The following is an 11653-nucleotide window of genomic DNA, read 5'->3' on the forward strand; positions in this document are numbered from 1 at the left end:
CCCCACAGCAGCCGCCCCATGTCAGCTCAGAGCTCAGTCTCTCTTCTGCAGTCTCATTTACCTTTTCTCTATGGCTATATTAGTCACTTTATGTTTGTAGCTTTCTTTTCTTTCCTTGTTCTTTCTGAGACAGGGTCTCACAATATAGCCTATGAGTTTGAGGCTATCTGTCTTGGTCTACATAACAAGTTCCAGGACAGCCCCCTTCCCCACTGCACCAGAAAAAAGTACAGTTTAATGAAATAATGAAAACATTTCAAGACAAAGTAGAACTTTTGTTTGTTTGTTTTTTGAAATAGGGCTTCACTGTTCAACAGCCTTGGCTGTCCTGAAACTCACTCTGAGACCAGGCTGGTCTTAAACTCACAGAGGTCCTCCACCTGCCTCTGCCTCCCAAGTGCGCGGATTAAAGGCATATGTCTGGCAGACACCTGATTGTGGACAAGGCAAAAATACACACTAGAGAAAAAACCAGCATCTTCAACAAATGGTGCTGTTAAAACTGGATGGCCAGCTGGGCAGTGGTGGCGCACACCTTTAATTCCAGCACTCGGGAGGAAGAGGTAGGTGGATTGCTGTGTGTCCGAGACCAGCCTGGTCTACAAGAGCTACTTCCAGGATAGGCCTCAAAGCTACAGAGAAACCCTGTCTCGAAAAACAAAACAACAAAAACAAAAACTGGATAGCTGCATATAGAAGAATGCAAATAGATCCATATTTGTTACCTTGGACAAAACTCATCTCCAAATGGTTCAAGGACCTCAACATAAGACCAGACACCCTGAATCTGGTAAAAGAGAAAGTGGGGATAGTTTTGAACTCATTGGCACAGGAGATGAGTTTCTGATCAGGGCACCAATAGCTCAGGCACAAAGATGAACAATAAATGAGACTTCTTAAGACTGGGAAGCTGTACGGCAAAGGACATCAAAGATTTTAAGATCTTTATCCATGTGAGAGAGGGTTAGCATCTAAAACACAAAGAATAAAAATCAAAAATTAAAATGGGGTGCAGAACTAAGGAAAGAATTCTCAAAAGATGAAATGCAAATGGTTGAGAAATAATTTCACCATCCTTAACCATCAGAGAAATGCAGATGAAAACTTGAGATTTCATCTTACACCAGTCAGAATGGCCAAGATCAAAAAAATAAATGACAGCTCATGGTGGTGAGGATGTGGGGTAGGAGGAACCTTTCATTCATTGCTGGGAGGGGCACAAACTCGTACAGCCACTGTGGAAAGCAGTATGGCAGTTCCACAGGAAGCTGGGGATGGATCCACCTCAAGAGCCTGCTGTGCCACTCCTGGACATAGACCCAAAGAGCTCTGCATCATACTAGAGATACTTATGCATCCGTGTTCATTGCTGCTCTATTCCTAATAGCCCGAGATTGGATACAGCCTGAGACAGAGGGGCAGAGCAAACATCTTCAGCAGCCTCCGGTAGCCTAGCAGCTGCAGCCGCCCTGAGAGACAGTCCTGAGAGGATTCCGCTGGCTGCGTCACAGTCCTGGGTCTCAGTCCCAAGGGAAGAATTCCCAGGTGACAAGCAGGCACTTCCTAAAGACTCGTGGAGAATATTCTAGATTGCCTCAAGGGAGGCAAGGAAAGGGAAAGGGAGTTATTTAGAAACAGTTCTGACTTCGGGTACAGCCAGACTGTCTCTTAGGAAGCTGACATGTTTGAAATGGAGCAGGTACTCTAGGGCGGCCCATTTCATACCTAAGAAGGGCTAAGTTCTGGTGAGGTCTGACCCGGAGGAACTCTATAGGATAGGATGGAAACAGCGATCCCAGCGCCTTTTAGCTCGTGCAGTACCACCATCGTCCTCAGGGTGGAGCTCGAGTGACCGTGTCTTCTGAGCGAAGGAGAGCCGCAGTGAACACATGGAGGATGGAGCTCCAAGCTGCTCTTAAGAATGGAACCACCAGTGGCTGACACCGAGACAGTTGTCAGGCTGTAGAGAAAGGATCAGCATTGTCCCAAGACTGATAAGGCTCACACAGGCCAGACTGTGCCAACTACTCCTGGATACCCCGTACATGAGCACAAGTCTTAATCAAAGCCAAAGCCAGTGGGAGTCTCAGACTGCGAACCTCTGTGTCAGCCTGGCGAGGTTCTGGTGCCAGCTACTGGGGCAAATATTGTTTTGAGGCTGAATCTGTAATTTAGTGGTAACTAGACTCTAATGCCCAAGGCCCTGCCTTCTCAAAACAAAACAAAACCCAAACATTGTACATGTTTCTGTGAAGCATCTGGGAGAGAGGTGGACTTGGAGTAACACAGATTTTCAAGGTGGACCTTGGGGTACCTACCCATAATCCCAGCAGAAGTTCCAGGTCATCCTTGGCCATATTTGAGTTTCAAATAAGCAAGAGCAACAAAACGAAAAATCCCCTTGCAAAATGTGGTGGCCCGCGTCCAGTTAAACAGTCTTAAGGCTGCCATTCCCTGGAGGAGGAAGGATTCTGTTCCCAGATTGCCTTGAACGCAAGGCTGACATCAGCTTTTCCTGGAAGTTCTGTCCTTTCCGAAGTGCTCTGCAGGTTTCAGACTTCTCAAGTCCCACCACAGCAGGGCCCATTTCCCTCAAATAATTAATCTGTCTGTCGTTAAAGACACCAATGGGTGGCATACACAGGAACAGTGCCATGCATTTGTGATCTCACCCTTTGGAGGTGGAGGGAGGATCGGAAGTTCAAGAGTTTAAAGCCAGTATCTCTTGGATTTGAGGGGAAGTGAGTCATGTGGGAGTGGGCTTGTTGCTGTCTTAACTATAATTGAGACATCAAAAACCTGGCAATAGTCTCCATTCATCTTAAATGTTTAAACGGCGCCTTTAATACCAGCATTCAGTAGGTAGAGGCAGGCAGATCTGTGTGAGTGCAAGGCCTGCCTGGTCTACAAGAGCTAGTTGCAGGACAGCCAGAACTACACAGAGAAATTCTGTCTCAAAAAACAAAAACAAAAAAAAACCCTCCAAAAAAAAAGTGTAAACCGGAATGTAGTGGCACACACCTGTGATCCCAGACTTTGGGAGTCTGAGGCAGGAGAATAGTGAGAGACCAGCCCTGGCCATGTCAGGAACAAACAAACCGTCAGTATTATTTTAGAGCAGGTGTAGGAAGCACTTCGAACCCTCTGGACTGGGAATCCATCCACCGATATTCCCCTCTCTGTTACCATGCAAGAACTTGTGGATGTGGCACTGGAAGCCCAAGTTTCTCACCAAGACTTGAGTCTGTACCTCAGTCTTTTCCGGTCAACAGCTGTGACCTTTTGTTCTCTCAGCCTAGTTTTGTGTCAGCTTGACTTAAGCCAAAGTCATCTGAGAGGAGGGACTCTCAATTAAGAAAGACTCCAGCCCGGCCGGCTGTGTTAGCACACACCTTTGGCCCCAGCACTCAGGAGGCAGAAGCAGGCGGATTTCTGTGAGTTCGAGGCCAGCCTGGTCTACAGAACAAGTTCCAGGATGGTCAAGGCTACATAGAGGAAACCCTATCTCGAACCCCTCCCCCCAAAAAAGGAGGGGTATAGAAACGGACATCCTCAGGTAGCAGGGCTGGCTCAAAGCTTATGGTAATGCTGAGAAAGGGGAAACTGGATGGTTACCCAATTCTGCACCGTTGTCAGTGAGGTTAAAGACAGCTAACGGTTGCGGAAGCAAGCCAACCGGACAGCAACCCCTCTGTCCTCCACGCCCTTCTCATCTTGTGATTCCCACGTTCCCGAAGCTGAGGGAGGGCCAGTCCTCCTTAGAGGGCCCCCTCCCTGTCGCCAGCCAGCAAACAAGGAAGGCTTCTGACTAGAGACCTAATCCCGAAATAAGGCTAGAACTTTTAGTTTCTGAAACTAAAAGTCGTGGGCAGAGAAAAAACAAGACACAGCACACTGCGGTTAGACTGCTTGTAGCCACGCTCATTCCCTCTCGGTCTCAATTTCCTCTCTTGACCCAGGGCGCAGGCAGCTTCAGCTTCCGTCGGGGCCTCCAGTCAAAGTCAGCTCCGACTGACTCCTCCGTGCGTGCGGTTTATCCAACCCAGCGCTCAGCACAGTTTTTCTGAGTATTTCTTTCTTGCAAGGCTCCCGTACTGAGTCCCCATCAGGGAGCCCATGCCATCAGCCTCTGGGAATCCGCGGGAAGCTCGCCAACCGTGGGCTGGAGCAGCCTGGAAATTTCAGGGGAGAAGTGGGACTTTCTAGATACCAAGGGACTGGGAACAGGAGAGGCTGAGTATGATGAGCTCTAGCGGGGTTCACAGGCCAGGAGGTGCTTGCCCTGCTGGAAGCAGAGGCCCACAGGGAGAACCGGGAGTAGACTCCAGCATCCTTTGGGAGGCCCCAACAGCTCTTGGTACAGGGACCTTTAGGATGTCCCCACCCCCGCATTCAGGGAATCTCTAAGAGTTTCCCATCTGGGACTTTCTGAAGCAGTCTATCACTTGAGAATTTATGTACAAAAAAAAAAAGAAAAAAAAAGAAAAGGAAAAGGCTAACTTTGTAGCTCTGGTTGGCCTGGAACTCACCTTGTAGTTCAGGCTAGCCGCAAACCTCACAGAGATCCACCTGCCTCTGTCTCCTTGGTGCTAGGATCAAAGGCATGCACCATCCTGTTGTGCTAAATTTATGCACTTAAAAACATTTATTAGTTAGCATAAACAATGGGCTTTACTACAGCATTTCCATCCATGTCTGTCACAGTCCTTGGTTGACACTTGGCCTGGGAATTTGTCTTTTTAAAAAATCGTGTCGTCAAGCTGGGGATGTAGGTCAAATGGTGGAGTGCTTGCCTAGCATGCTTGAAGCCCTGGGTTTGAGCACCAGCATGGCTTAAGCCTGGTGGTATGTGCCAGTAATCTCGGCACTCGGGAGGTGGAGGCTGGAGGATGAGGTATTCAGGGTCATCCTGGGTTAGATGGTAGGTTTGAGGCCGCCTAGGCTACAAGTTGGGGGCAGGGGAGAAAGGAAAGGAAGGAAAGAAAGAAAGGAGAGAGAGAGAGAGAGAGAGAAGGAAGAATGGGAAGAGGGGAAGACATATATTTGGGTAAGGTAGGATATACTCATGACCCCCAGCACTCAGAAGACTGAGACAGGATGTTTACATGTTTGAGGTTAGCCAGGGATCTCAACAGCAAGAGAAAGGATCGTCTCTTAGAGATGGTGGCAGCAAATCAACATGCCTGTTGCTGGGCAGGGGAAATCACAGAAGCCCAGTCACTGGCTTTGGAGGGGGCCCAAAGGGCCAGCATCCAGTGCTCTGTGATATAGGTAGGACTGGATCATGAAACTTGGTTTGGGTTCTAACTGTGCTTCTCCGTACCTTGGAGATGTGTGTTATGGTTTAGCTCTCAAATGTCCCCCGATAGCTTATGTGTTGAAGGTTCGGGACCCAATATAACAGTGTTTAAAGTGGGCCTATGGGAGCTGTCTGGATCCATATGGCTCTTACTGCATATGTAAAGTCACCCGTTTATGGGGTTATAGCTTAACGAACATTAAGGGACTGTCCCTCCCCTCTGAGCTTCTAGAGCAGCGTTCTCCACCTTCCCAATACTGAGACCCTTTAGTACAGTTCCTCCAGCTGTGGTGACCCCCAACCCTACAATTATTTTCATTGCTACTTCATAACTATAATTTTGCTACCGTTATGAATCATAATATAAGTATCTGTGGTTTACAATGGTCTTTGGAGGTTGAGAACCACAGTTCTAGAAGGTAAGCAGTTTCTAGTATCCCCACACTTCCACAGTGATGTGCTGTCTCCACACAGCCCCCAAACAAGAAACTTGGCTGAGCAACTGTAGTCAGAACCCAAACCTGTCAATCAAAACTCTTTCCATCCTATGTTATTCTTGCTTGTGTATTTTGTCTCAGTGAGAGGTAAGCCCTACAAGTGCTGGTGTCTGACGCCTATGGTTATCCTTCAAACCACTAGAACACACTGCCATATCACATGGGGTGGCCGAGGCAGAGGGAGGAGGTCCTGGTGGGTCTCTGAGAACCACACCCAGCTCTTCTTACAACTGTGAATGATTTTTTGTTTTTGTTTTTTGAGACAGGGTTTTTCTGTGTAACATCTATCCTGGAACTCACTCTGTAGCCCAGGCTGGCCTCTGTAGACCTGCCTCTGCCTCCCGAGTGCTGGGATTAAAAACGTGTGCCACCACCGCCTGGCCAACTGTGACTAATTTATTTCACATCATCTCCAATATCTGTGGAAGGAAATAGATTCCAAAGGATAAAGGAAACCCTCCCCAAGGTCACAGTGCTAGAAAGTGGCCTTTATCTGGTTTATCTGGCTTCACCATCGAAAGGATGGTAAAGCCGGCTTTCTTCCACCAGGGGCATCTCCCCTGGGAACTTCCAGACCAAAGGCCCTAAGGCAGAGGCAGGAAGAGAGCTGATTCTCTGATCAGCCAGGTGTGAGGGGAAAGAACTTTCCTCAGCGGTCCTTCCTTGAGTGAGGTGGGTGATTTCTCCAGGGGCGAGCTCACACCAGTCGATGAAGGCCTTCGAGAGTAAGCATGGATAGGAAAGAGGAAGCCGCTGCGTTTCTGTGGAAACTTCTTTGAGAACTGTTGGGTACAGGATGTGTTGGTGCAGGAGGCTGTAACAACCGCATCGTGCTGACTTCAATGTCTTCCGGCCTCTCCGGCTGCTGATGTCATGCTGAGAATCTCAGCCTCCACGGTCCTGGGATGGGAGAGGCAGGAGCAAGCGGTCCAGTGCCATGTCACAGGACCAAATCGACTTGGGGAGGGGAGGGTTTGTTTATGTGGCTTGTGCATCCACATTCATAATCCATCATCCAAGGAAGTCAGGACAGGAACCTGGATGCAGGAACTGATGCAGAGGCCGTGGAGGGCCCTGCTTACTGGCTTGCTCAGCCTCCTTTCCCATGGAAGCCAGGACCACCAGCCTAGGGATGGCACCACCCACCACAGGCTGGGCTCTTCCCCCATCAATCACCAATTAAGATGTTCTGCAGGTTTGCCTGGAGCTCAGTCTTCCGGAGGCATTTTCTCAGTTGGGATTTTCTCCTCAAAGGCCTCTCTTGCACAAGGAAGAGTCTCTTCAGTCCATCAACCTGTAGCCTCTGCATGGGTTCTCTGGACTTTTGGGAGGCCCAGACATCTTGGAGGACTTTATAAAGCTGCCCGCTCTTGCCTCAGGAAAAGGCAAGTGCCCCTAGTCTTGGTCAACAACTTCAGAGAAATTCGTGGGATTTTCCACAGCTCTGTCAGGAAGCTTTGGAGGCCCTCAGACTTATGGTAACCCCTTTGCTAGTCCTCCTGGAAGCCCCTATTTCTGAATCACCCAGTGTGGAGCTATAGCTAGGAAAAGCCCTTGAGCTCCTGATGCTCCGCACTGAGAGGCGCTGTGGTCACAAAGTGGCTTTGCGGGTTTAGGGCGAAAGAATGTAGCTCGGGAAGCAGCTTGGTGCACAGCCCTGGGTGTGACCCCCAGTGTCAAAGAAAAAGGGAAAGTCGAGCTTTAAGTACACAGCTAGCACCCCAACACTGGGAAACAGAAGCTGGGCTAGCTCCCCAACACTGGGAGGCAGAAGCTGGAGGACTATCACAAGTTGAGGACCAGCCTGGGCTGCACAGCAAGATTTTATCTCTACCTAAACAAAATGCAACCATTAAAAAGATGCTTCTCTGATGGTGTGAACCGCTGTGAGCAAGTTCAAGGCCAGTCTGGGCTACACGAGACTCTGTCCTTAAAAGGGGGGGGGGTAATACAGTTTCTAATTAATGATTTTTATTGATACGTAAAAATAGAATTTGACTTGCAGTTGAAATCTACTGTTAAAATTTTCAGGGCATGATGACACATACCTTTAATTCCAGCACTCAGGAGGTAGAGGCAGGTGATCTGTGCGAGGTCAAGGCCAGTCTGGTCTACAGAGTGAGTTTCAGGATAGCCAGGGGCTACACAGAGAGACTTCTTCTCAAAGACAAAACGAAGCAAAAAGCCTTTAAAAATTAATATGTGGCGGGAATACAGTTCAATGGTAGAGCGCTTGCCTAGTATGTACAAGGTCCTGGGTCCAACACACGCACACACACACACACACACACACACACACACACTTGTTTTGTTTTGTGCCAGGTTTGCACCTGGTGCACATACATGCAGGCAAAATGTTCACCTACATAAAATAGCATATGTCTAGAATGAATGTAAAACATCTAAAAAACGCCATGCATGTTGCATGGCAGGCTGTGGCTGCATCACTGAGCAGCCGTGCCCTGTGCTGGTGCCGCGCCAGCAGAGACCTGCAGCCCTCCCTCTGACTCTCCCTTGGCCCTGCACTGTCAGCTTTCACTTCCTCTTTCTGCCGTAGGAGGCTGTGGGCATGGAGAGCTTCGCAACAACCTGCTTTGAGTCACGTGTTTGCAGCAGGCAGCAATGTTCTGGACTCCAGGGATGGCATCCCGTGTCCCAGGGCATGCCAGGGCTTTGGTTCCCCAGAGCTGATCCAGCAAGGGACCATGGGCTAGAAAGCTCACCACCATAGGAATGTATTCCCTCCTTGTATGAAGACCAGAGGTTCAGAATCAAGGTGATGGTTGGCTGTGCCTCTGCTCTAGGGGTTTAAGAGATGCTGCCCCTCAGGCTTTTAACCACAGGCCTCGACATTCTTTGTCCCGCATTTTCTTCCCTTTGTGCAAATTTCCCTTTCCTCCTCTCCCCTCCCTTCTCCTCTCCTCCCCTTCCCTCCTCTTCTCTTCCTTTCCTCTCCCCTCCCATCCCCTCCCTTCGCTCCTTTTTTTTTAGCCCTGGCTGTTTGGAACTCACTCTGTAGACCAGACTGGCCTCACAGAGATGCGCCTGCCTCTGCCCTCTGAGTACCCGGATTAAAGGTGTGAGTCACCACCACCTGGCCAAATTTCCCTTTTCTTGCCAAGACTAGTCAACAAATTAGGGCCATCCTGGTCCAGTATCACTTCATTATCCCTTGACTACATTGTGTAAAATCCATTTCCAAATAAGGTCACATCTTGGGGTCCCAGTAGCCATGGCTTTGAGAAGCATGCCGTCTCCTTTGGTACAGTTTTTAAAAAAGATTTTTTTTTTTTTTTGTGAGAAGCAATCTGGTGTGTGCTTGGGTAATTTCCCAGCAACTTCTAAGCCAAAGAAAGGGAGGTGGGGTTCCCAGTGGCTGCCAGGAGCTGCTCTAGATGCTAGGGGCATGGTGACATGTCACGACGAAGCACGATACAGTTCCTGCCTTCCTAGAGTCCACACTCTGGTGACAGAGGCAGACCATTAATACATGGATGGACTCTGGTACCTGACACGCTAGCCTGTGGGAAATGACACAGGCTGGTAGACATGCTGGGCCATTTTGATAGGACAGGAGGGGCTCTTAAAAACAGAACGAAGAAAATGGCAGTGAGTGGCAGAAGTATCTGAGGGTGGAAATACAGGTGAGAGGAACCAGCACAATGGCGCAATAGATAAAGGCACCTGCCGTCAAGCCTGACAAGTTGGGCTCCATCCCTGGAATGTATATGGAACCTACATAAAAGAGGAGAACCCATTTCTGAATGTTCTCTGACTTCCACACATGCACGTGTGCATGCACACATACACACACACAAACAATTACACTTTTAAAAACCCCGGGAAGAAATGAGAGAACACACAAAACACCCAGAAGTGGCCTTTCTACCAAAGGGGACAAAGCCAAGAGGGAGGAGGGAGAGGCCGGGGCTGGGAGCTGGTCATCAAGCTGGCTCCATGGCCACTGGGTATGGCTGTGATGGGTGGGCCCCTGAGCTTCTGCCAGTGGTGAAGGAATGTCACCTACTTCCTCCAGCTCCATGTCCCCTATTGTGTGGTGGGGTGGCAGCTCCCTTGACCCTTGCTGAGCATTGGAACAGTCACACGTCATTGTCTTCCAGACCCGAGCTGTACCTCTCTCCTCGGGGGTAGAGGCTGGCTTCAGCTTTCTTCCTGGAAGTGGCCAGCCGTCCCTGGGCTCCTATTCCCGGTGACAGAAAGACAATTCTTCATGGACCTCCTTCCCTGGCTTCCTTCAAGTACTTCCTACATCACCCTGATGAGCCCCCACCCCCCGGCCCTCTTTATCTAAGAAGCATGCACTCCATGGCGGAATATCAATAAGCCTTGACTTTGTTCACATCCCCATATATTCTATACAGCTTCTTGTTTCTTGGTTTGTTGAGGCTGGCTTTCTTGTGACTGGCCTTGAACTCCTGATCCTTTTGCCTACCCTTCTCAAGTGCCAGGATTATAGGCAATCGGCCAAGGCATCAAGGTTATACCATGCTTGTGCTTGAACCCCAGGACTTCAAGCACTATGTGCATGCAGTACCTGCTAAGACCAGAAGAGGGCATCAGATCCTGGAACTGGAGTTGAGATAGTTGGGAGCTGCCATGCCGGTGCTGGGAATGGATCCAGAGTCCTCTGGAAATGCAGCCAATGACCTTAACCACTGAGCAGCCATCTCTCCAGTCTCCCCACAGGGGAGTTTCTAAACCACAACAGATTCTGAGGTTGGGATTCCAGTTCAGGAGACAAGTTTAAAACCTAGTGCTTGACCCTAACCCTAATTTGTTGCAGTTTCAGAATGTGTGTGTGTGTGTGTGTGTGTGTGTGTACACGCGTGAGTATGTGCATGTGCGCGCGTGTATGAGCATGGGTACTGGGGATTGGACCTGGGGCCTCCAAGCATTCTGCCACAGCTAGAGTGACACACAGAATTCAAAGGAATTCGTGAACTGCTGGGAACAAATCACAGCTTCACGTCCCCCAGCTCCCTCCTGAAAAGGAGCCTTTTCTTCTGCTATGCACACACAGCGTGAGCCAGGCCTGTGACTTTGTCACCCATGGAGATCACAGATAGCACGGGCATTTTGCGAATCATTTAAGTTCATTTGCACTACAAAAATAAGGTCGTTGGGGTTTGGTGGTATTGAAGGCCTATAATCCTACATGTAATGCTACATGAAAATCGCAAAGAAGGAGAAGAAGAAGAAGGAGGAGGAGGAGGAGGAGGAGGAGGAGGAGGAAGAGGAGGAGGAGAAGGAGGAGGAGGAGGAAGAGGAGGAGGAAGAGAAGGAGGAGGAGGAGGAGGAGAAGGAGAAGAAGGAGAAGGAGAGAGAAAGAGAGAGAGAGAGAGAGAGAGAGAGAGAGAGAGAGAGAGAGAGAGAGAGAGACCTAGCTCTAACACACACGAGGCCCTGAGCTCAATCTTTGATGGTGAGGGTTAATTTTCAACTTGATATACTCTAGAACGCCGGTTCTCAATGGGTTGAGACTCCTTTAGTAAACCCCTGTCTTCCAAACATTTACATTACCGTTCACAAGAGCAGTGAAATTACAGCTAAGAAGCAGCAGTGGGCACGATTGTCTCGTTGGGGGTCAGCACAACATAAGGAACTGTATTGAAGGGGGGCAGCAACTTCAAGCTCCTGCCACCTCGCCGTCCCTACCTCCGGAGACTAAACTCAAACGGACCCGTTTCTCCTCCTAATTTCATCTTGTCAGAGTGCCCGAGCTCAGCAGCAGGAAAGGAAATGAAGACAAATATTTCCATCCCACAGTTTTGTTTTTAATTTAAACCCCAGAACAAAAAGTAAGGTAATGTCCAGACTTATCTGCCCTTGGATTGTA

Source organism: Microtus pennsylvanicus, chromosome 7 (assembly GCF_037038515.1).
Source record: "Microtus pennsylvanicus isolate mMicPen1 chromosome 7, mMicPen1.hap1, whole genome shotgun sequence".
In the NCBI taxonomy this organism is placed as follows: Eukaryota; Metazoa; Chordata; class Mammalia; order Rodentia; family Cricetidae; genus Microtus; species Microtus pennsylvanicus.